Source organism: Triturus cristatus, chromosome 7, assembly GCF_964204655.1.
Source record: "Triturus cristatus chromosome 7, aTriCri1.1, whole genome shotgun sequence".
In the NCBI taxonomy this organism is placed as follows: Eukaryota; Metazoa; Chordata; class Amphibia; order Caudata; family Salamandridae; genus Triturus; species Triturus cristatus.
In genome coordinates, this window is record NC_140590.1 from 641,611,347 (window position 1) to 641,637,244 (window position 25,898).

The 25,898-nt window shown below is 44.4% G+C and overlaps 1 pseudogene; it reads left to right on the forward strand.

Moving 5' to 3' along the window:
• Nucleotides 1-4,425: 4,425 nt before the first annotated feature.
• Nucleotides 4,426-5,688, forward strand: LOC146810278 (uncharacterized; annotated as a pseudogene).
• The last annotated feature ends 20,210 nt before the right edge of the window (nt 5,689-25,898 follow it).

A 25,898-nucleotide genomic window follows, 5' to 3' on the forward strand; every position in this document is an offset into this window, starting at 1 on the left:
CCACTCCACCATATATTGGAGTTGAGTCATACGATAGTTGTTTGTTCTTCTGAAGTTGGAGGGTACATCACACTTATAGCGAGTCTGGCTCCCTTGACCCCCAAATTAAATTGTTGATTGTATACTGAATCTGTTTCAGAGACCCTCTCAGGGGATGTAGGAGTAAAGCCTGGACCCGATATAGAAACCTGGGCAAGGCCGTTATGTTATCTGCCACAAAAGCTCCACGTAATTGACTCTACAGTATCCTCCAGGGCCAGGAAGTTCTTAACTCCCAGGCAGGTGATACATCTCATAGCCCAGGATACAGGATAGTGGCCCGTAGTTCTTCTACACATTTAGGTGGGAGGGAGATGTACAAGATTTGTGACTTCTGGACATTAATTTTAAAGCCCGCTGCCTGGCTAAATCTGTCCATTTCCTCAAGGAGAGGTGGCAGCAAATGTGCAGGCTCCGCTAGTGTCAGCAACATATCATCTGCAAATTGACAAAGTTTATGCTTTTTCTTGCCAATGGATACGTCCTTGATATCCCAATGTGTCTTTATCAGGTTTTCTGATGGATTTATATAGAGGGCAAAAAGCTGGGGCGAGAGCAGGCAGCTCTGTCTCATTCCCCTCTCTATTCGAAACGTTTTACAAGCCCACCCATTTACCATAACTTTGGCCATTGGGTTGGTGTAGACACTGGTAACTCACGTCCAAAATCTGGGACGGCGCCCGTACTCACAAAGAATTGACCATAAAAAGAGCCAGTGTACCATGTTGATTGCTTTTTCAACCTCAACAACTAAAAACACCGCAGGGGACCAAGAGCTTCAAACTTTATCAATTAAATGTAGGGTTTGTTTAGTGTTATAGGCTGTATTCCTGCTAGGTATAAACCCACCTTGAATGGGGCCAACAAGATCCTGCATTAATGGAGCAAAGCGTGCCACCAGAATCCCAGAGAAAAGATTTGTGTCAATATTGAGCAGTGAGATCAGTCATCCTGAGGAACACCAGGAAGGATCCTTGCCAGGTTTGGGAATAACTACAATTGAGGCTTTACACATTGTGTCAATGAGGGAAGGAGAAGCAGCAAAGGAATGTATGAGCGGGTGAGAACCAGAGCGAAGGTGTTACAGAAGGATTTGTTAAATAATCCTGTAAAACCATCAGGTCCGGTAGACTTTTGCAGTTTTAAACAGGTGATAGCTGAGATAACCTCTGCTACCTCTATTGGGCTCCCTAGAGCCTCTCTATAGGGTTGTAGGAGGAGCAAGAATGTAGGGTTGTTAACATAATTCTCAGGTTTCCCTACTTGCTCTGCCATGCATAGGGTTTTATTGAAATCTTGGAACTCCCGGTGGATGTTTGAATCACTCATGGTGGATGTTTGGATCATCCATGTGAAGACCCAGCACTAGGTATTAAGGAAATCCTCTCTTGTTGGAGCCTGCTCTCAATTTGGCAGCCAGAAGGTTTCTGGTTTTATTGCCCCAGCTATAATTAGTTTGTATCACCCGCAAAAGACAGTATTCTGCTCTCTTCATTTCTATCACTTTGAGCTGGACACGAGCAGCTTCCAGCTGACACAGGGCACGTCTATCTCAGTTCTTTTATATACTTCTTCTAATTCTTTAGCCCCTCCATCTCAGCTCATTTCTCTCTCCTATCTCTATTACATTTTGCTGCCATAAAGCGGTCCCAATATAAGCCGTGAACAAGTCCCATGGAGTACCGATCCCTACTTCCTCTTCGTCATTAGCTAAAAGGAACATACGCAAGGCCTCAGGGGTTTGTTCAACATGCTGGACATTACACAGCAGAGAATTGCGTAGTCTCCGGGAGCTCCAAGAGCAAATAGATAGGGGTATGATCCAACAGAGATCTGGTCCCTATGGGTGACTCCACAACTCTTCCCAGAATTTGAGAGAAGCCCAGGAAACAGAAGATTCTGGCACACATTTGATGTTGAGAGGAAATTAACATGTAGTCACGCTCTAGGGAGTGCATAGCTCTCCATATCTCACGAAGGCCAAGGTTGGCCAACCACTCCTAGTTTCCCTAGATAGCTCCCTTAATGGACTTGCACTCAATCCTGACCTGTCTGCCACATTATCTTGGATGGCATTGAGGGTCTGTAGCACTAGGGGTAAGACCACGGAATGACAATTCAAGCAACAGCAAACCATAACAAACACAGAAAGCCAAAGGATCTTTTCTGCTCTTATTGTACTTTTTTGAAAACTTGATGACTGGAGGTCTTACAGAAGCTACATTTTTCTTTAGCCAAACCTAAAAAATGAAATGACTAAAGTAAAACTTTGTAACTGACAACAGCAAAGTTACTGTCCCGCTAAACATTTTTCCCAATGAACTACATTGGAAATCTCCTTTTTATTTATTCATGATTCCTATTGTTGTCTTTATATCTGTACTATAGTTGCTTTATAATTGATAATTAATGATTGATGAACACTAGGTTCTGGCAGAGGGTTGGAGGGCGCACAAACCATTGACAGACCTGACATGGGCCTGTATGTTTCACTAAGGTAGGGGGGCGGTGGGAGGGGGAGAATAGGGATAGGAGTAAGGGGTATGGGTGGGAGACAGTAGGGCTGTAGGGGGGCAATGTTTTAAAAAAGGACCACAATGACATGTAAAGGATCAACTTTTGGACATGATTGGCCAAAGCAGGACACTCCCCCAATTAGGTATTGAGGTTACCATTTTCCCCTGGATGGTATTCTAATATTTAATAAGTATCATCTTGTAGAGCACTCAAATCCAATTGGCCTCTTGGCACTAGTGTCCAAACAGGGCCCTATATAGACAGAGCGGAAGACTAATTAGCAGTAGGGGCAAAAAGCCAGGTTTTCAACTGCTTCCTGAATTTTGCCAGATCTGACTTGGCTCTGAGATAGCCAGGCAGTACGTTCCACCATTTACAGGTGGAGTAAAAGACCGAAAAACCACAAGACCGGATTAGCTTGATGAGAGAAGTGACATAATGTTGAAAAGGGTGGGGCTAAATGAAGATCCCTGCGGGACCCCACAAGGAAGCAAGAAGGGCTCTGAGGTGAGGTCCTCCAGAGCAACTACTTGCTCTCTATTGGGCAGGAAAGAGCTTAGCAGTGAGAGTGCCAGGCCATTGATACCGTGCTTTCGAGCCGGTTAAACAGTAAAGAGTGGTTGACCCTATTGAACACGGCTGAAAGATCGAGCAAAATCAGGGTCACCTTACCTCCATTAACAATAATGGCTCTGATTTTCTCTGTTAAATGATTGGATCTGAACCTGTGCTGCAAGGGACCAAAAAGATTGGTGTTTCCAAGAAAGGCTATGATATCTTGATTCATTGCCTTCTCTAGAATGTTGGGTGGGAGAGAAAGGCATGAGAAAGGTATATCATTTTTTACATCGTGGTGATCTAAGAAGGGCTTTTTTAAAAGTGGCAGTATAGATGCCTTTTTTCAAGCTGAAGGAAAATGTCCAGAAGTTAGGATTTTATTCAGGAGTGCCATAAGATGGACTGACACCATCTCTGAGACTGCATGGAGAACCTAGGGAGGATGGGAGAGTGTTGGCTAGGGAGCCTGATTTGGAGGCTTCTATCAACTTTGCAACCTTCTCCTCCATGAGGGGGTGAAAGCAGTAAAAGCTGAGGAACCTTGATCTGGTTTGATAGTAATTGTTTCCTCGAGCATCTATTTATGTGAGGGAACAACCAGGTTTGCTGAATTTGTATTAGCGGTAAACTAAAAAAATATGCCATTTACATTTGATAAGAAATAGTCTGCTAATTTATCGCAAACAGATTAATCGGTGCAGACAGTGTTTTTATTGTTAAAATTGGAGAGAGATCAGACTCTGCTAAAGAGCTCCTTAGCGGAGTTTTTATCTGTATTTATTTTGTCCATGAAAAATGTGGCTTTGGCTGAACATATAAAAGTTTTATACTCCTTAATTAGGGACTTGTTTTAAATGTTTTCTTCCTGATTATAGTTTAATCTCCAGAGTTGCTCCTGGCGCCTATACTTTGTTTCAATTCTCTCAATTCAGTTCCTGGGAATACCATGGAGCGGATGACTTAGACCTGTGGTTTATCCGTGTTTTATTTTTTTTATTGTTTTGTCACTTTTTAATAAAACTAAATATTGTGCTTTCTTCGAACATACAGATTACAATACATTGACATTTCACAACTGATGGTTACATATGTTCAACTTTTCCACCATGAAGGCGTTCATTATATTCCATTTCTGTTCTATTAAACCTAAGTACTGCTTTATTGTGGAAAAAGCTTGCTTCACCCAACATGTGTTTTGTCCACTTTTAATACTGTCTAACACTTCCTTATAACAGAAATTAAACAAAGGTCATAAAAGTGCAACGTTAATCAACTTATCATCGAGGACCACAACTTGGTCATTCCTATTGCATGGGTGCTGATGGTTCAGGCATGGAAGGGTTGGTGTCTGATGTGCTGGTTTGTGACTTGGCTTACAGGGGCCAGCTGGATGAGCTGAAGGGGAAACAACCTTTACAACGCAGTCATTACATCGCACTACCTTTACAACGCAGCCATTACAACGCAGCATCCTTTACATCACATGCCATTACAACACGGCCATTACATCGCATGTCACTACAATGCATGTCATTACAACACATGTCACTACAACGCATACCATTACAACGCATACCATTACAATGCATAGTTTTTACCCTTACACTATCCAACACCTACCCTACTGTTGCACTCACTGGAGGGGGAATAGTAATTTTTACCCCTACATTATCCAACACTTACCCTACTGTTGCACTCACTGGAGTGGGAATAGTAATTTTTACCCCTACACTATCCAACACTTACCCTACTGTTGCACTCACTGGGGTGGGAATAGTAATTTTTAAGCCTACACTATCCAACACTTACCTTACCTGCAATGTAATGGTATGTGTTGTAATGGTATCATGTGATGTAATGGAATACGTTGTAAATGTAGTTTCTAAAAATGTGTTGTGATGGCATGCGATGTAAAATCATTCATTGTAGTGGATGTTGCGATGTAAAAACTGTGTTGTAAAGGCATGCGTTGTAAATGTTTGCGTTATAACAAGTACTATTTGAGCTGAAGACCAGGGTCCTTGCAGACAAATCTCTTTTTACCAAAACAGACCAGGATAAAAGAACCCCGCTGCACTGGCCATGTTCTGCTGGACATACAGATATTGTTGAATTTCTGTTGGGGTTGGGAGTACCTTTGAGTGATGCGGATTGGACTTCTCTACACATTGCTGCCTCAGCAGCCCTGATTGGAAAAGGAGTCCAGGTGAATGCTGTGGATCAGAATGGCTGCTCCCCAGTACGCTGCGCAGGCGCTAACAATAGGCATGAGATTGCTGTCATGCTTCTATCCAATGGAGCCAATCCAGATGCAACAGATTCTTTACATTCAACTCCACTTTATCGAGCAGCTGCAAAGGGCGACCTTAGAATGATTCAAGTACTTCTCAAGCACCAGCTTCGACAAATCTACAGGAGAGTGAAGGAAATGCGCCTTTTCATTAGGGAGGTGTCGAAGAGCGGGCAGATGAACCAAAGCTGTTGGTGCAACAAGGCCCAAGCATCTACACTGAAAATAAAGGCGACAAGACCCCAGGCTTTGGCGATGCTCTTCGGAGGCTGGCGGAAGGCTAGATGTTCTGACTCTAGACTGCGTTTCATAAACCGATGCTTACGTTGGTCTGACATTCGCTTATCTTTGTTTTTGAGGGAGCTAGCTGGGTAACTAGATTCAATCAGCATAATTGGCTAACGCTAGCGCAATATCATTTTCTATTATGGGATGAGACCTCCCCAGAAAAGTATTTAATTCTGTGCTATCTATTTTTTTCCAGGGACAATATTTAAAAACAGTGGATGTATTAGGAGTTAGGAAGTTGTTGGTTGATATTTTTAGCTTAAGAAATACCGCCTTGTGATCTGTCAAGACTAGAGGCATGATCTTATCAACCAATAAGTCGGAAATGTGGGTTTAATGCCAATGTATGTGGGTTAAATGATAGAACTAAAAGGCAGAATGTTGCTAAGGTGTTCAGAACTATGGGGGCAAATGTTATCTGCGAGTAAGAAATGCACATTCCTTGCGATAAGACAGCATGGCTGTGAGTCATGTGCTACACACTTTTGGCATGTAATTCTCAGGGCTCCTCTAAGAGAGGGTTGGCTTCCTTAGCCAGAAGTAAGAGATGCGTTGTGAAAGGGAGTCTCCCGAACAACCTTAAGCTTGATAGATGGGCACTAGTGGAATGTCAAAGGGGGAGTCTAGTCTCGTGCCAAGATGCCTCCGGGCATTCCTTGTGCTTAATAGGAGTATTCATTTATTCTCTAAATGCTACATATACAGCTCTAATCTAGACGAAGCTGCGGTCATAGGTGGGCTGGATGTAGAGCTGACTGTGTGGTCAACCCCTGGTTGTGTGTGGCAATCTTGATGCACACATGGATATTGTAAGCAACATGACAGAGCCAGGGCAGTCTAGTGGTCGAAAACCACTGGTACATGGAGCAGTTTGCCAGCTGATGAGAGACCATGGGCTGGTTGACCTATGGGCATCTGCATAAGAAATACTTCCAGCTGGATTATTTTATAAATTAAGTAGTTTAATAGGGAATGCTGAAATTAAAATACCCCGAGGATCTTTTCAAACCATAATCCTCTTTTTCTTGTTTTCACTAATATCGGGGCAACCAGGACAACGCAGAACTGGACATTTGACAGGAAATGACTCCTATATTCTAAATAGATTGAGCATATAAGAAGATGGCTTGTTGATTTTCTGGCAGATAATAGAAACAGCGCCTCGGGAAGAACGGTGTAGGATTCGTTACAAAGTGGAATAAGGTGCAAAACTATTAGTTTGGGCTAATATAACCAGAGGCAGCAAGCTCAGAATGTCAGGGGGCTTTATGCAGAGCTTTGAAAATTGGAAACACTACACATGAGGCATTAGCAGAAAGATATCAGACTTATAGAGTTGAAAGTTATGAGTATGGCGAGAGTGTGGGAACATTGCTGGGCCTCAGTGTATGACAGAAGAAGGCAAATAGAGGTATAGAGGCTTACTGGGGTAAGGATGGGGGCCTGGTTAGCACTCCTGGGGCTATACCTAGAGCCTTTAAGGTGTATTACGGGGAATTATACCAAGATGACTTATCTCTCTCATTGGGTCGCTGGAAAGAAGATCTGGAATTTCTGGAATCCGCCATAACTCCTGATGAAACTAGAGTGGCGTTAAATTCCCAGGCACCTGGCAAGCGACCTGGCCGGATAAGATGCCAATAGAATTTTATTGGGTATTTTTCCCCGAGAACAAGAGATATGAGTGACACTTTCCTGGGCATTCAACAGGAGGGGACTGCCACTACATCATGGGGATGCACTAACATTGTCAACGTTTTCAGGAAGAATGGGAAGCCTACCATGAAACCTGTGCCATACATACCTATCTCGTTAATAAATAGTGATGCAAAGCTTTATTCAAAGATTCTTGTGTCACGTATGGGCAGGATCATGGCTAAATTCGTTTCACCCCAGCAACATGGGGTTATCCCCAGTCGAGAGACCACAGAACATATCAGGCAAGCAATCACTTTATTTGATATTGCGGAAGTGACGGAGAGACCAATGGGTATGATCCTGCTCGATGCTGAGAAAGCATTTTACCGGGTCTCCTGGGAGTATTTATGGGAAATGTGCAAGCAAAATTGGTTTGGTCTTGGCCTAATTAAAGCTATAAAGAGGTTATAATTTAAACCAACTACCAGACTGCAAATAATAGGGGTGGAATCTGAAAAAAAATTGTGATCACAAGAGGGACAAGGCAGGGTGGTCCATGCTTGACCATCCTATTTACGCTTTATATTGATCCTTTTATTATTCGATTGGAGAAAAATTCTGCGATAAGGCCAATTAGCACAAAGGGGATTGATACTAAAATGCTGGCATATGATGATGATGATGATATAGCTCTGCTTACCCCAGAACCAGGAAGTGCGAGTTAAACAAGGAGGCTAAACTGTATGGGTTGATTGCAGGCTATCACTAAAACAGGCAAGATTTGAGGAGAATCAATAGTTTGCATTTAACCTTAGTTGGCAGCTGTAATGTGGTAAAAATCACTATACTACCCAAGGTTTTGTATTTATTTAGAGCAATACCTTTAGAGGTAAAAGTACAATGGTTGAAAAAACTAGACGCCATTTGTGACAATTTTCTGTGGCAATACAAGAGGGCTCGGTGAGCCCTAGGGTTTATGGTTCTCCCTAGCAACAGGGGCGGATGGGCATTCTCCAACTTAAGTTTTTATTACTGGTCATCATTAATGCAGCAAATGGGGAGTCTCATCACATAGAGAAGGGAGATGAATGTCATACGGCCCAAGCTTCCATCCATTTATAAATTGACTTTGGGGAATAGATGCCAAGGGATGTTTTAAAAGGAATGTTGTGTTTAGTTCTTACAATAAACGGACATTTCAGACAATCGGAGCGACTTTTAAAATCTTGAAACTGCTCACGACTGAAATAGAAAATATGAAATATAATATAAAATATAATATATATACCCTGCTCTGGAGGTCATCCATCTTTCCATCGTTATTGCACGATAAAGTCTGCAACGCATGGGAGTGAACAGTGGTGCCAGACTGGTGAACTTATTCAGACATGGACAAATGTACTCATTTAGTGATCTCCAATAAAAGTATGGCCTGGCATGGAAAAATGTATTTAAGTATCTTCAGATCATGGACTTTATAGTTAAGTTGGATAACGACCAACTCTTGATAAAATCCAGTATTAGAAACTTATAAGTGGTACTAAGGGAGTTAAGATTGAGCAAGTCTATAAAGCATTGACGGATTATGTGCTGGGAGATATGGAGTATCAAGTCAGAAGATGGAAGATGATATTAGGAATCAAGGTTATAGACTTGCAGAAGTCGCTTGAGGTGGGCATAGAAGTGATGCCGACAGCAGGTTTGAGGATTCAACATTATAGGAGTATCTTTATCTTGTATTATACCCCTGCCAAGATGTTTAGCTGGAGGAAGAGGTATGAGAATAAATGTCTTCCCTGTGGGGAGGGTTCAGCAGATATAGCACACATTTTGTCCATGTTCAAAACTACTGGTGTTAAAAGAAGGAATCAAGACTTTTCAAAAGGTGGTACTGGAAGAGAAAGTGGAGATTAACTTGCTATTTGGAATTGATTGGTGCTTTTTGGGCAATAAAGGGAAGTTCTATATCATGTTCATAACCATAGGAGTGGCATGTCTCAGTATATCAGCTTTTTGGCTGAGCCCCAAGACTCCAACAGTGCAGCAGTGGCTTTCACAGAAGCTATCTATGTATAATCTGGAGAAAACTCTTTATAATTGTAAAAGGAGGGCAAGGAAACGTAGTGCCCTGATCTGGGCGCCAACAGCGGAATGGGGGGGGGAATACATTTGAAGTCTGGAACAGGGCGGTCTATGGAGGTTTGAATATTGCCGTCAGCTAAAATTGGGGTAAGAACTGCAGTAGCTCTATTGATAATCTGTTCTATGGCATATGTATACACCCGGTGAACGGGTATTAATAGAGGGAGGTAGACAAACACCTGGAGTGGAACACAAAGGGGAAATGTGCAGGACATTCGTTATGTATTAGCTTTCTTTTTTTTCTTGCTTTTTTTCAACTACGAGAAATTAACCACTAACTGTCTATAATTATAACTGTCAATCATGTATATATTCATGGAGTTATTTGAATTGTGGAATTGTCGATGATTAACACATTGAGAGGAGTAAAGAATTAATTTTTGAAGGAGGCACTGACTAACCTAGAGCAAAATATCTCGGAATTATACACCTTTATCTAGAAGTTAAAGATTGGAGTTAGTGTGCTGTACAACCCTACTGATGGTTTATCTTAGTATTTGTTCAATCATAAATTTGAGTTGAAGCTAGGTGTACCAATGAATTGTGTTTTTGGGTCTGGGGAGCCAAATGTGAAATGTTTTATGATAATGAACTAATACTATCTGTATATAATAACTGCTGGCAGCCATAATTATGTATGTATGCGGAGGAATTCATATGATTTTTGCTCCATAATAATAAATAGGTTAAAAAAAAGGAAATCTCCTTATTTTGTTTTAAAATAAATTCATGGGATGCCATCTGAGTCCTAGTCAATGTGATAGTGATCCATGAAGCCAGTAGAATGAGAGGTTATGCGCTATTGTGGGAGCGATTAAAGTATCTGCACTACTCACAACATTTTGTAGTAGGATACTTTTATTATGTCTAAAAATGTATCTTCTAGAAATGCAAAACTAAAAATGTTACAGATTTCTAAAAACATATATTATACAAAGTTAAATAAATGAATCGCATCAAATAGAGCCCTACAACATTCACTCATAACTGTATTGCACAACTTTCATAAACATTATACAGGTTAAAATACTTCAATCGAGTTGGATCAAAATGTAATATGTTGCATACAAGCATACATCATATTTAAATTCATTCAACAAATTGAATAAAGCCTGTCTACTTCACAGGTAAAGATATAATAGCAATATTACCCAGTTTCCTCTGGTGAAGAATTGATTAAATTTACTGACCCAATTAAATGAAACTCTTAAACGATCATAAAGATAATACTCAGATTGATATTTCTCAGTTTACCCAAACAACATATTCATCATCAATTCTAATAGCCAACAATTATAATCATCTGAAACGACAGTCACCTAGATAATACTCATAGCAATATTATATAATTTTCCCCATGTAGAGTGTGTTTTCGTAGTACAGCCTGCTGTGATGAGGGACTGTGTGACGGCCCTTCTGGAGTTGACTGGTTGCCACCTGAAGATCTTGCGGAGCATGCATAGGGTGTGGAAGCAGGTGGATGAGACTGCGTTTACCTGTTTCTTAATCAATAACTTGCTGTCCAAGATTATGCCGAGGTTGCCGGCGTGGTCTTTTGGGGTGGGGGATGAGCTAAGTTCAGCAGGCCACCATGCGTTGTTTCATGGCGAGGTTCTGTTCCCAAAGATGAGGACTTCCATCTTGTCCGTGTTGAGTGTGAGACAGTTGTCCTTCTTCAAATAGACGACATTCATCATACATCTGTGGAAGTTGGCTCTGGTGGTGGAGGGGTCTTCTGATAGTGAGAGGATGAGTTGAGTGTCGTCGGCGTAGGAGATGATGTTGACTCCGTACGATCTGACAGTTTTGGCCAGGAGGGTTATGTACATGTTGTAGAGGTTGGTGCTTAGGGATTATCCTTGGGGGACACCACAGATAATTTACTTGGGCTCTGAAGTGAATGGTGGGAGGCGGATTCTCTGGGGTGTTTTGGTGAGGTATGAGGCAATACATTTGAGGACGTCTTCCTGGATTGCGATGTGGTGGAGTCTGTTGAGCGAGATGGTATGGGAGACAGTGTCAAAGGTGGCTGACAGATTCAGGAGGATGAAAGGGGAGCAGGGAGATGGGCCGGTGGTTCTTCGGCTCTGTTGGGTCAGCGGATGGTTTCTTCAGACGGGGCCTTACTTCAGCCTTCCAGTCCTCAGGGAAGGAGGCCGAGGCGATGGAGGTGTTGAGGACTTTTTGACCTCGTCACCAATTGTCTTGCTTCCAAGGTTGAAGATGTGGTGGAGACAAGGGTGCGGGGGTGCCCACAAGTTCACTGAGTTCATGATGGAGATTGTGGCTTGAGCTGTGAGATGGGTGAGCTGGTGTCCAGGGTTTCTGTTCGTGGGTGTGAGCAGGCTAAAGCTGTCAGCGGTGAAGGGTTGGGGTTTGAAGTTTTCGTAGATCTTGTCTTGTCATGAAAAAAGCCCGCCAGGGTCTCACACAGTTCTTGGGAGGGGATGATGTTGTTCTGTGCAGCTGCAGGGTTGAGATCTCCTTCACGATGGAAAAGAGCTACTTGCTGCAGTTTGTGCTGCTTTCTATGCGGTCTACAAATAGGTTATTTTTTGTTTCTTTCAGGTTGACTGCTGTCTTGAAGGTGGTGTGGTCTCCTTTGTCTTTGCTGGTGTACCAGTTTCTTTCTAGTTGTTGGCAGTTGCATTTGGCAGGTTGAGTCTTCTGAGGAGGCCGTGCAGTGGATGGTGTACTTGTAGATGATGGCAATTCCACCTCAGCATATGATGGATTGATCCCAGTGTGATATCCCGCGCAGAGGTGGTGGTGTTAGCCAGGTCTCTATGAGGAAGATGACATCCGGGGTGAGGGATGAGATTGTGTCCCAGATCTCCGTGGCGTGTTTGCCAAGTGATCGTGTGCTTAGTAGAATGCACTGGAGTTGTGCCATGGCGGTCTTGGTCGGCGTGGTGGACACAGTCGTGTTTGCGGTGTCTCCGGCGTTGCTGGTTACTTTGGTGTTGAAGGTGAAGCTACAGTGCAGGCAGGAGAACAGTTCACGGGTTGTGCGTGGATATGTGCGGCAGCAGTTGTTGTCGTTGATGCACCCAGGATCCAGGACTTGGACACCTGAGGCGGTGTAGCTGTGCAGGGTAGAAGAACCAGCATTCCTGGTGCTGGGCACAGTCCAGGTGCATATGGCGTGACAGCGGTGCAGCCACGCTGCGTCCTCCATTCAGTAGGTCCTGAGAGGGGTGCTGGGAGGCAGGAAGTGGGAACGACCATCGGCACGAAGTGGGCGGCGAGGCTCGCTGAACAAAAAGTAAGGCACAAAACCAGGCACAAGCTAAATTACCAGGTACAGAAAACACTTAAAACAATTAGCAATGACTGGCACAGAGAACAGCAATGGACCCAAAGGGCAAACCAGGAGCATGGCACTCAGCCAAGCAGCGAGGGGGGAGCTGGTATACAGACCTGCTCAATGGAGTCATGCTGCGGCATCCGTTAAGTATGTCCTGGGTGGGGAAGGGGGCACTGAGAGGTAGGAAGCAGGTGGCGGAAACGGAGATTGTCGTGAAGCGAGCGGCGAGGCTCTCTGAACAAAAAATGAGGTGCAAAATCAGGCACAAGCTAAATTAACAGCTACAGAAAACACTTGAAACGGGTACAGAATACACTTAAAACGGTCTGAAATGACAGGTACAGAGGACAGCAACGGACCCAAAGGGCAAACCAGGAGGATGGCACTCAGCCAAGCAGCGAGTAGGGAGCTGGTATATGGAAATTGAATACTTGTTGAGCAATCCATCTGTGTGCTGCTTGAATGTCAACCAGCAGAACGTGGACATTCTCCTTGGTTTATCGGTCCTTTTGAGGATATCCTTGAAAAACCGGTAAGATTCACATACTGGAGTTTAATACCCGTGGATAAAAGTTTTAGAATGTTACCAAACAGAGATGCCTGGTAAAACGTACTCCAACTGGCCGTCAAGATTGAATGTGCAACAGTCTTTACTCTGAAATCACTGCTATGTTTAGGGCTGACTGTGAATAAAGGAAAGAGCAGCAAACACCATGTCCTTTTATACCAGATTTTGTAGTCTGTGTCATATTATACTAGGGTGAGGGGCTGACAAGGCGCACCTGCTTGAGCTGCGAATGATCCGAGCCCAGCCATACCGTATGTCAGAGCTGAATCTCACATGTCAAGAGCACATGGCCTCATTTCACGTGTCAAAACAAAATCTCTGGGTGTGGCCAGAATTGCATTTTCCAGAGTGATATTTTGGGTGGAGCGCTGTGACAAGAACCAGACAACCAGAGGACTCAGAATACGCCCTCTGAAAATAACCCTGGCTGCTGGAAGATCTAGGAAGTGTCTGCTGTCAGGGCAGCTGAGCCGCATTCCGACACGCATCGCCCAGGTTCCCAGCTCGGGCACGGGAGGCATGTGCCAGCCCCCTTCTGGGGTATCTTTGGCACAGCTCTTCATAGCTATCCAGCGCTCAGACGTTCAAGGGAGGCGCACAGTCAGTCACACCCTGTGCTCGCTTACATTTTGTTACCACTCGGGTGATGCTTGGTTCAGGGTAACCACGTGGCTTCCAGTCACGGGCACGCTATCTTTCCTGCTCGGGGCTTTCCCTTTTCAAACCAATGTGAGGTGGTACTTTTAATTAGATTGATTTAGCATCAGTGCTTATTAAAAGCCGCTAAAACTCTCCGAATGACTTATTTCTGAGAAGCATCCTTACAATGCGAGGCACGTGAATCAGTTTGAAGACAGGGTCCAGTTGGTGCTGATCTTGTCTAGTACTTGGGCCCATTACTTGCCAACTTCTACTGGTTGCTGAGTGGAGACAAAAACTGGGAGCAGGTGGGTGTCTGTGAGGTACACAGAAGCAGGAAACTATGCACAAAACCAACTTTACTGGAAATAATACCATTTTAAATAAGGAGCAGGAAACACTTCCCTGACACGTTTTAGGTTTCAATCGTTTTTATTGAGGTTTTCGAGCACACAAAGCAAAGGCGGGCACACCCACCGAAACCAGAAAAAGAATAGAAAAAAAGGACCCCCCATGTCCCACCCAACTAACCTCCTCTGCTTCGTGGCACCGAAATATTAAGATGGCTCACTTCAGGTAAAGGGCACGGCTCTCATCTAGATTTGAGAGGGCTTTTTCAAGGTCCAACAGCCCAAAGGCCCGGGTTCCATTAGGGTAAGTCGGAGTTCTGTTGTTCATTTTTTGATATCCCTCTGCCGGGCCCCGCATGTTATTACATTTGGCTGGTTCGTTCTTTAAGTCATGTGCTATTATCTCCACCTTCTGTGAGCCACACACCGGTATTCGGGGTGAGAGTTTTTCTCCATTAACCTAGGATGTTTGTTCAGCTGCTAAAGGAGGTGTGAGATTCTTTTTCATTCGAGGAAAACCGGGGGACAGGTGCCCTCGACAGGGGTCCCTAGTAGTACTGACGTGGGATCTTTCTATCGAGTCCGTCCTTCAATCTGACCATCTGTAGGCAGTGTAGTATCCTGGAAGCAGACGAGACCAGGACCACAGTATGTGGAAAATCGAGCCAGGCTCCCCACATTTCCTCCAGACTGATGCTGTTTATGCCCCATCTGTTGGGGGCAACCTCGGGGACGTGTAGTGCCACCCCTGCATTATTTTGTAAAGGACCTCCCGCCCTTGGGCATGTTGGCCGAAATTGTTCATGCGGATGTAGATTGTGTCCAATTGTTGTTCATTTAATTTAATGCCCAAGTCTTTTTCCCTACTCTTTTAAAATGAATAATGTTTGGCGGAGCTTGTGTGTTGAGTGGAGATCAGATTTGTGAGATTAGGTCCTGTGTCGATTTGAGGCGCTGGAGCATTTTCTCGAACAAACTGAGTGGGCGCCACGACTTTAATGTGCATCTGAGTGATCCAGAGTCTGATTTATAAATAGTGGACCAGCTCCCGCAATGGGATGCAGTATTTTTTTTATGTCTTCGAAGAAACCCAGGAAGACATAACATAGAAGATAGAACCCCCGTTCAACTCAAACCAGGAAATGAGATCTGTCCAGGCCGGGGTTAAAGTCTGTATTTTCTGCACTAGTGTTAGAGGGAAAGTGCAGGAGATAATTCTCCTATTAAATATTAGATAGTCGCGTGAGTGGCAAGTGTCACAGGTGAGATGTAGAGGTTGCAACATCTCTTTTTCTTGGACAGCCACAACATTTTGCCTAGGGGTCGAAAGCCTCCCTGTTTGGGGTGTAATTTACAGATCCGAGAGTGTATGCTAGGGCACTTGCCTTCCCTTCCCTGATAACATTATTTCAGAGGTCTTCCAACTGAGAGATTGCAGTGGGAAGAAGTGAAAGTGGAAGGGCCTGGAATAGACATAAGATTTTTAGAAGGATCTGCATCTTAAGTGAGGCGCTTCTCCCCTGCCGCGAGATGGCATGCGAGTGCGAGTGCCATGAGAGAGTGAATGCTTTGGCTCTTCTGTGGAGCTTTTTAAAATTGCTACTGCCACATTCATAGAAGTCTGGGGATAGAACGATTCCCAGATAGGGGAGGCCCACGTGTACCCATTGGAAGGGGGTCTCTGTTTACAATGTATTACCTACAAGCCTGCCAATAAACAGTATTCTTCCAAGAGGGCCAGCAACGCCTTCAGGGAGTGGCTCGGGTGGTCAAAGAGAGGAGGATGTCATCTGAGAATGCCAAAAACCTTAAAGGTATCCTGATGGAATGGAATGCCCTGGATCCCTATGTGTTATTGTATCTTTTGAAGTCGATGCTCGAGATACAATGTGAATAGCATTGGGGACAGAGGTTGTGGGTCCTACCTCTTTGGATCGAAATCTTGGAGAAGCTCAAGCAATTTACGCATACCCTGGCCCATGGGGTGCCCTAAAGAGTGTCGATCCAACTCCTATTGCGATCTCCAAAGCCTGCCTTGACCAGAGTCTCCTTTATCTTTGCCCAATCCACTCTGTTGAAAGCTTTCTCTGTATCCAGGGACAGTACAACACCCTCTTTGCGAGGCTTCTGTGCTAGGTCAATGTTATGAAGCACCAGTCTTGTGCTGTTGGCTAGGGACCTGGACAGGATAAAGCCAGTCTGCTTAGTTGGATCAGAATGGGTAAACAGGCTTCCAAATGATTTTCCAGAATTTTGGCCATGATCTTGGCTCAGAAGCCTCTTTGCAACACTTCTGAGCTAGGTCAATGATCTTGACATCAACGTTTATTAATGAGATTGGCCTTTATGACTGACACAGCGAGGGGTCCTTATGTGGCTCTGGTATCAGAGTCATCGTCTCACCGACCATCAAGGGGGCAACCAGCGTAGTTCGCTCAAGTCTCTGAATATCTCTGCGAGTAATGGGGCTATGACTGGTGCAAAGTGTTTATAGAATGTGGCTGGTTAAAAATCACCCTATTTCAAATGATTAATGGCTGTGAGGATTTCTGCTATTGTGATGGGTTCTTCCAGCTCAGATTTCCCTGAGTCTGGGAGCGTGAGAAGTGAGACTAAGTGTATATAGACTGTCTGAGACTTTCATTATTGGCCATTGCTGTATGACACTCGCTATAGTACTCGTGGAAGGCTTAGGTCCTCCCCTTCTCCTTGGTGTGGGTCCTGCCTGTCTTATCCTTAATCTCTTTAACAAATCCTCAAGCCTGCTTAGCTCATAATTTGTTGAACAGCAACTTACCAGCCTTATTGCTTCCTTAGTAGAAACAAGCCTCTTACTCCTGCTAGAATATAATTTACTTTAGCAAATTTAAGAGTGCAAATTTGACCACAATGGCAGATAGTTTTCTCTAAATATTTTTGGGCTGAGCAGCGTTTTTGTTCCAGCTGGGTTAGCTCATACCTGAGCTGCAAGAGTGTCACCTCTCACGAATGGCGGAGGCAGCTAGCTTGTTGGGTAAATACTCCCAGTATACTGCCTTTAGGGTGTCCCAGACTACTCCTGGCCTTGGATCTCTAGTATGATTGAGTGTGAGGCATTCATTAATGGCTTCCCTCATTTGTAGGACCAATGTAGGAACACTGGGTCCTTCAACAAAGTATTGAGGAGTACCTCATGGTTTGCCGCCACATGGTGGCTCCCGTTCGAGCGTAAGTTATACCGGTCAATGGTCTGAGATGGTCATTAGGCCTTGAGTGGCTTCTTGGAGCCCTGTAATGCCCTACTCCATTCCTCATCTAATAACTCCCTCCAGTCAAATTTCCATTTCCTCGTGGGTATCTCGGGCACATCGGGCAGATTATAATTTTTTCCATATATAAAGTGTCTGGGGTGGATTAAAGAGACATTAGGTGGATTTAAGAATACCAGCCTTCGTATTCAGTGAGCAATGTCTAATTGCACCTGCTGTGGTTTCTGAGCAGAAATTCGGGCACCAGCAGTGTTTCTTCTTCAAATGTAACACTATGATAGTCTGGAACAGTTGGTTGGGTACAGCATGGAGAGAAGCTCCTGAGGACACTCACGGTCTTCTAGTAGGGGATTGCAATTCTTTATTTAGAACTAAGAAATAGCAACAAATATCACGTGGTGCGGTGCAGCGTCACTTCAAAAAAGGGCGACAGTACATCTTTGAAATAGTGCAAGTTCGATTTTAAGCAGTTTAGAAGCATAAAGATGAAACAACTTTCACAACAGCTCCAAAATTGATTCATCAGCATATACCAGCAATGGCATATTTACTTATACTATTGAAATCAAGCACAAATTATTAGAGTAGCTAAAGTGGATATGTACATTTTTATGTTGAACCCACACCCCTCAACTTTGTGAAGGACATCTGAAGCAGTTGCATCTTACTCAAGAGGGACTTTAGTGACAACGTGTGTTATTGCAGCTTTGTGACAGACTTGTTAAGTGTAGCTTCTGACTTGAGAGGGACAGCTTGTAAAATGTTGAAATGCTGCAGTCTTGTAAAATACTTCACACTGTTTCTTCTTACTCAAGAAGGACATCTAGTAATTACTTCAGGTACTTTAGCTATGTGAAGGGCCAGGCCCTAGGCTTTGCCGATTCTTGTTTAATATGGGTGCAAAATAAATGAATATGAAGTGAAAAAAGAAAACGTGTGCAAATTACATGTTGTTCATCTCCAGCTCTGTCTTTTAAACAAGGACTGTACATACAACACTCCTCATTATCCGAGAACCAGACCTCTTAATGGTCTGTCTGTTGTGAGCAAATTCCAGTCTTATTCAAGAAATGGTAGCCACCCACCTAACAGTCACCGAGACCTGCTATCAACTCGAGCCAAATTAAACAACGTGACCCAGGTGGGTGGGGGAAGGTGGGGGGTGGGGGGGGTGGCAAGATGTTTTAAAATGTTTGGGAAATGAATGTGACCTGAACCGAAACAGATAGCCGTGTTTCATAGCCTTGCTCCTATACTTAGACTAGACTAGAGATAGCATAAATTCCTCAAAAAACGCCACCATTTCTTCATTTGTAGGATTTCTTTAATATTGTTAAATCATTTCATCTTGATTCTCTAAATCACGATGGGGAATTTACTTCTGCAAAGCTTTTCTGTCTTACATAAATCCTAATTAGTTGCACCAAAGGTGTTGATAATCGGGCTCTTAATGATTTACTGTTTCAGTATCTAACTTCCTTCCCTCATCCTGATTTTTTATTTTCAGTACTGGAAAAAGAATGCAACGTTTTAAATGTAGCATATCACTGCTAACGCTAACAAAATGAATACATGTCATTTTACACTACAACACATTTTTTACCATGCACATTGCGCCAAGGCTCACGCTCATGAAAATATTTAAATGTAAAAACCACCACCCCGCGCAGACGCCGCACCATGCGACGGGAGGCCGTGCGGGGAGCATTTACAAATGTTCTTTAACGACCCGTTTCCTCCTGCGGCTGCGTCCCCTCGACGCGCCGATCAATAGCGCAGGAAACGTAAACCTGAGCTAAAAAAGCACCTGCTGATGAGGCCAGCATCCTGTAATCAGACAACGGGGGCCCGAGCACAGGCGCGCACCCCCTCTCTGCGAAGGATGGCAGACCCAAAGGTTGCATGCAGACTACAGTCTGACAAACCATGCCTTTCGCTTCAACTCCTGCGTTGGCCATTAAAGGGAAGACCAAACTGAAGAGAGGATGTCTCCGTAGAGACACTCATCAAACTCTACGTGACTATTTCACCATGCATTACCGGCCAACAATGTACAGACGACCACTAATCAAGCGCGCAACACCCTGGACTCAAAGGGCTTCATCCCCCCCCCCCCCCCCCCCGTCGTGTGTGGCAGCCCGGGATGAGGCAGCTTCCCGAGCCGCACCCGAGCACTTCACAGGTCTCTAAAAGACTATTTGCATGTTAATGAGGCCTTGCTGTTGTTTTACCCCTTCTAAGAGCCCCTGCAGCTCCACTCTGCATATTGCTTAAAAAAAAATTCTTAGCCCCCCCCCTCCGAAATGTGGGTCTAGTTGCGCCTCTGCCACTAATAGAGGTATTGTTAGGACCCTGCAGCAAAAAACGCACCCCTCTCTAGTTACCTTTATGCCGAGTGACCAACTTCAGCTTCCAATTATGGCTCAGTGAGGTGATCAGTTGCAGCAGAAACATGCAGTGATCTGCCCCTAACGAATTAGATAAAATTGCGTGCCATTAAATTGGATAATAATAACACTGCATATGCACAGTGCTTCGGGATGCACTAAGTGTGGTATCAAACACTATGCAAAAAAAGTCAGTATTATTAATTCAATTAGCAACTGATGATGTCTGTGGTTTTATTACCTTATCAGAGGTGATCTTTCTTTGAGGGGTTTCTACCCCAGTTTCTGGGGGTACTTTCATCCTAAATTCTGGTCATAACAATTATCCAGGAGTGACCATCTTAGATGAGGGCTACCAATATTGTTTTAATTACCAGACACAAGCTAATCGACCAGCACAAACTGACTTTTTTTTTAAAAGGGTTACCAATGGCTACCCTTAAAAACTCCACACCAGGAGGGTCTACACCACAACAACACAAGGGCACAATTGATAGAAATGGACTGCTTAGAGAGTTCATGAAGCACACTTGGCTTGAAAAGTGCTCCAAAGCAGAACAACACTATTTTAAACTCTACCTCACTAGCAAAAGCCTCACAACAATCCCCCACCATGCATATAATAATATAAGCCTACGCTAGTAATGATAAAACCAATCACAAGCACTAGAGAGCCAAAATGACAGGTCATATGTGCCAACCCAGAGAGATTGTCTATCATCTGTCTATTAAAAGCAAGATCAAAAAGTTCATGAAAAAAACCCCTAAGATTATATCATCTTGCGAGCAGACCCTTTAATACATATTGTAGATGTCTATTCAAGCTGCAGCACAAAATGCACAACATAGATGAATGGCATAAGATATTTCAGTCAAATCTTATCCTGAGAGAAACGTCACCAAGGTGGCTTCTGACTACCTTTGCTAGAGGCACTCTCAGAAACTCTTTACCTTTAATATTTACAGCGATAGTGCCATTATAATCCAAGTCAATGATTTAATTTCCTGGCCTTCGAGGAGAGTTTTCTGTATCACACAAAGTTGAAACTATACGAAAATGCCAACATCCCTGAGTTTCATAGGAAACTTATTGTCTGTTACACTAATGACTCTTCCCATAAGCTCTACAGGCTTACTATGGATATCCCTGAAACAAAGTTAAACCGTGCATCTTGACTCAACTAACGCCATCGCCATCGCCATCGCCATCGCCATCGCCACTGAACAACCTCTATCTCAACAGAACCCACTGATATTCTTGCTTCTCTCAGATCCTGCAAGCTCAAATAAGGTATTAAAGCTCTCAACAAATGGTTCAATGAAGAACAAGCTGAAATGAAACATGCCAACCACAACCTACAATGGTCATGTGCAAGTCAAAAACCGTAGAGGACAAAGGTCTCTGCAAATATCTTACACAACGTAATAATGAAGTATCCAACAATACAAAGAAAATCTTCAATGTCAACTATGAGCTGGCCAATTTAGATGCCCTAAAAATCAACAATGGCATGCATATTTCAAGAACACTGTGAAGACTGGGGGTGTGTGCATTGGGGTCCCAAGATGACGTCTGCAGCTTGATCAAGCTCCTTCTTGACCCTTAATTATCATTTCTTCAAAATCCTCCCTATACCAGCATAATCCACACTGTAGCATCCCCAAGGCAGGTATTTCTCTGGACAGCTGATTCACGAATAGCAAATCCTTGGGGCCCCTTGTCAAACAACCTTATTGCTATCTTTGTGGGTTGCAAAAGGCCCGGTGGGGACACTGGAGTAGCATTCTGCCAGAGGAGGCATCAGAGGGCCTTGTCCGTGAAGGCAAAGACCCGGGCTGGGTCTATCCAACAGTTTAGCTGCGGAAATACCCACTACGGGAGCTGAGATCAAGAGACATCTACGGTGAGGGCGGGTGTGTCGCTTGACCTGCCTGCTGCTGTGGCTTGCACCTGCTGAGGACGGTGAGCGGAGGTGGGTGAGTGTATCAGCCCTCAGATTGGAAGGCACACTCCCAACTGTACCACACCACCCTGCCCTGCCCTGGCCTGTTCTCTGTCAGCATCGGAGGGCAGACGGAATATTGCCATCTTCCCCTGAGGAGCACCCAGTCTGCACTGCTCTCCCCGGCCCAGTGGACTTTGTGATGCTCCACGGTCCTCTTCGCCCGAAAGCTGGCTCGCATCCTGCTGATCTCGGGACTTGCTTCAGTGTCCACTGTGACCCAACAAAGGCCCCCCCCCACCAGCTTAGTGCAGTGATGGGTAAGGATAAAGCACAAGGCTCCAGATGTCCGGGCAAAATTAACAAATTTGGTAAATCAGTGCCCCAAATGGAGAAAGGGGGTGTGGGTGCTACGATGAGCCCAGATGCTAGACCGTTTAATTGTGCTTGCTACCATTCTACAAGCCATCAAGGACTTGCACAGAAACCTAGAAGATCAAATTGGGGAGGGATGTGGCAGTGGAGTTATTGTCTTCAGCAGGACTTTAGAAAATTATCAGATCACATGGGGAAGGCCAAAAACTATATTTCCTCTGTGGAGGACGAGATCTGCACCACTGCCCAGGCACTAAAATGTCTGCAGGCGCTAACTGCTCAGCTGGAGAAGCGCACAGAGGATGCAGAGGAGAGATCTAGGTGGAACAACTTGAGACTGGTGGGCCTTCCTGAAGGAGTGGAAGGACCTGACGACCACACAATTCTGACTGATTGAGTCTGTTCTTGGATCCCCACTGAGGACATATTGACCTGCTTTACAATGGAGAGGGCTCACAGGACATTAATCCCCAAACCTCCCCTGAGCACCACACAGCAGTCTGTGATCCTCAGACTACTCAACTACGTAGACAGGAATGCCTTCCTTCGACCGTCTCACCAATCTCCGAACCTCTGCCATGCCCCCTAAAAAGTCATGATTTTCTCTGAATATACTTCCAAAGTACAGCTGCAACTAAATTATTTCCTTGAAATAAAACTGAAACTTAGGGAAATGCAACTCCAGTACATGCTTCTTTACTCTATCCATCTGAAGGAGATGTTTCAAGGCAAATACCTTTTTTTTAATACCCAGAGTCGTATGGGACTGGGTGGAAGAGATGAGCCTGTGACCAGGCAACACTGAGTCCTCAAGGTTGCTGCCCGGCAGCCAGAGCCCGAGAGGAGATGCCCTAATTAAGAGACAACAGCACCACACAAGAGAGAAACTGGTCGGGCTAGGGACTAGTCCATAGCACAGACCAGCGACAAAGATGCTCACAGCATAGAGGTGCCATGACTTTATGTAAGGAACACTCAGGGTGGCAACCTGGGCATTACTCTGGGATTCAGGGGTTGGACAATGTTTCTACTTGTGAATTATTGGGGGCAGGATGTTTTCGATCTATTAGGCCGATGCACAAAGCTGGACATTCCTCCTGAATTAGTTGCGCCACTATTCCTATTTTTATTTTATTGGTCTTAGAGAGATTTGTTGTCTTAGATTCAAGCAATCTGTTCAGTTATGAGGGCAAATTATGCTTCATATTCTAGAAGTATAGGATGGCTGGGAGAAGGGCTGTTTGTTTTGGTTAATAGCAAACACAACATAGGAGGAACACAGGGGTTGAGCAAGATGTCTACTGGGTATTTTCAACATGACACATTGCATTAGAGACTCTGAATTTGCACTACGTTCTTGGAATGTTAATTACCTGACCAATAAACTCAAGAGAGGGGGGGTTATCGGATATGTAACAAAATTATCCCCTGTAGAGCTCCTTATTCAAGAGACCCGCTCTTAGGGACCAAGTGTACTTCCCTAGGCAGAAACGGCTACACTAGGGTCTGTCATGCTAAATTTGCATGTGAATCGCACAGTGTGGCCATCTTGCTGAACTGTTCATTCCCTTTGGTTAATTTAGAAGTAGAGGCAGTCAGACTGCGATGGTATATCTCGATTTCTGGCACACTGTAAAGGGAGACCAGGATCATAGTCTGTGTTCCCCCCATACTGATTGGCACCACCCTGAATGATATATCCCAGATACTCTTGGAGTTCATGGGGTACAGAGTAGTCATGGGTGGGAACTTCAATTCCTTAATGAACCCTGTCCGAGACTTTAAGGGTGCTGGTTCTCCCCAGTGCTTCATGTCGCTCTCAGATTGGGCTGGTTCCATTTGACTCAGTGATGTGTGGAGATTGTGAAAAGCAGAAGCCTTCAATTTTACTCTCTTCTCATACACTCATAAATCGTACTCAAGACAGGACTAGTCCATTGTCCGTGCAGGAGAGCTAGGAGAGTTGGTAGGTACCTGAATACTATCTTACTCTCTTTCACACCATTCACCATTGGAGGCACTATTGGATCACCCCTCCACATGGGGAGGGAGACAATGGAGACTCAACAATTATTAGCTGCATGATGAGAAATTCAGGGAAATCTGGGGATCAACTCCAATTCAGAGATATCAGGTTCTGTCCTCTGGGAGTTCCTAAAAGTGCTGGTAAAGGGCCTAATTATCAGCCACCTTGCTGAAAAAAGTATAAAGAAAGGGAAAACCCCAGATTGGAGTAGCGAATAGCTCGCATTGAACAGCTGAATGTACGGTCTCTCAGTGGTGAGACTAAGTACCGGCTGGCAGAAGCCAAGGTGGCCCTGAAACAAAGGCTGCTGGAAGAGGCACAGATGGCTTGGACAGCCTCGCAGCACAGACACTGCGAGCACTGTGACAACACTGGGGAGCTGCTCTATTGGCTAGCCAATAAAGATATGAAGGCCAGAGTCATACCTAAAATTCATAATTTCAAGGGCGATGTGATATATGCATCCCAAGCGATTGCAGCTACGTTTGCAGAGTACTATGAAACATTGTATAGTTTCCAACCACAGGAGGATTTGGAATGCCAACATCAGTGCGGGATTTGTTATTCCCAAAAACTGTCCGCCTTCAACAGCGTCGAGCTGGACTGCCAGCTGTCGGAGAAAGAACTAATAGAGGCCATGCGGGGAATGCCTTCGGGAAAGGCACAGGGACCGAACGGTGTCTTCAAGGAATTTATGAAAGCCACTGCTTTCCCTCTGTTCCTATACCTGCTGTCTATGTTCAATGAAACCCTACGGACAAAAGAACTGCCCAGAGACCTGCGCAGGGTCACTATAGTTGTCACCACTAAGCCAGACAAACCACCTACAGATTGTGCCTCCTACAGGACAATTTCCCTAATTAATATAGAAACACAAATAGTGGCCAAAATGGATTCATGCACCAACGGGCACCCACTACTGTATCCACTGCCTGCAGGTGGTGATAGCCCATTCTGACAAGTTGGGAGAACAAATGACATTAGATTGTTAGACTTTGTAAAATGGGCTTTGGACCCTATTTCTGAAATTGCAAAAAGGTACTCTATTGCCCCCCCTTGGGTCAGGGTACGTGTAAACTGCACACAGTCACAGCCATTCCTGATAACATGGGGAACCCGCCATGGATGCCCTCTGTCTCCCCTCTTATTTGCCCCGACCATGGAGCCACTGGCGGAATGGATCTGGTGGAACACACTGGTGTGGGGTATCAGCTGCAGAGAAGGGGTTGAAGACTGTATTTCCCTACATGCTGACAATGTTCTGCTATTCATGAATAAGCCAGACCTTACACTACTGCGACTACTGCAAATCCTAATTGTCTCTGGTGAGGTCTCTGTTGTCCAGGTCAAATGGGACAAGTCACTGGTGTATATGCTGTTTGGAGAGACAAGGTGGGAGCTCCTGAGCTTGCCAAACATTACAATTCGGTGGATTCGTTTCTGCTATCAAGGGCTGTCTATAACTAGGATCAACGGAACAGCTGGGAGCTGAACATTGCCCTATTAACACAAAAAATCAGAGATCATGTCTCCAAATGGAGGAAACTCCCATTGTACATGATGGCAGAATTATCCCTACAGGA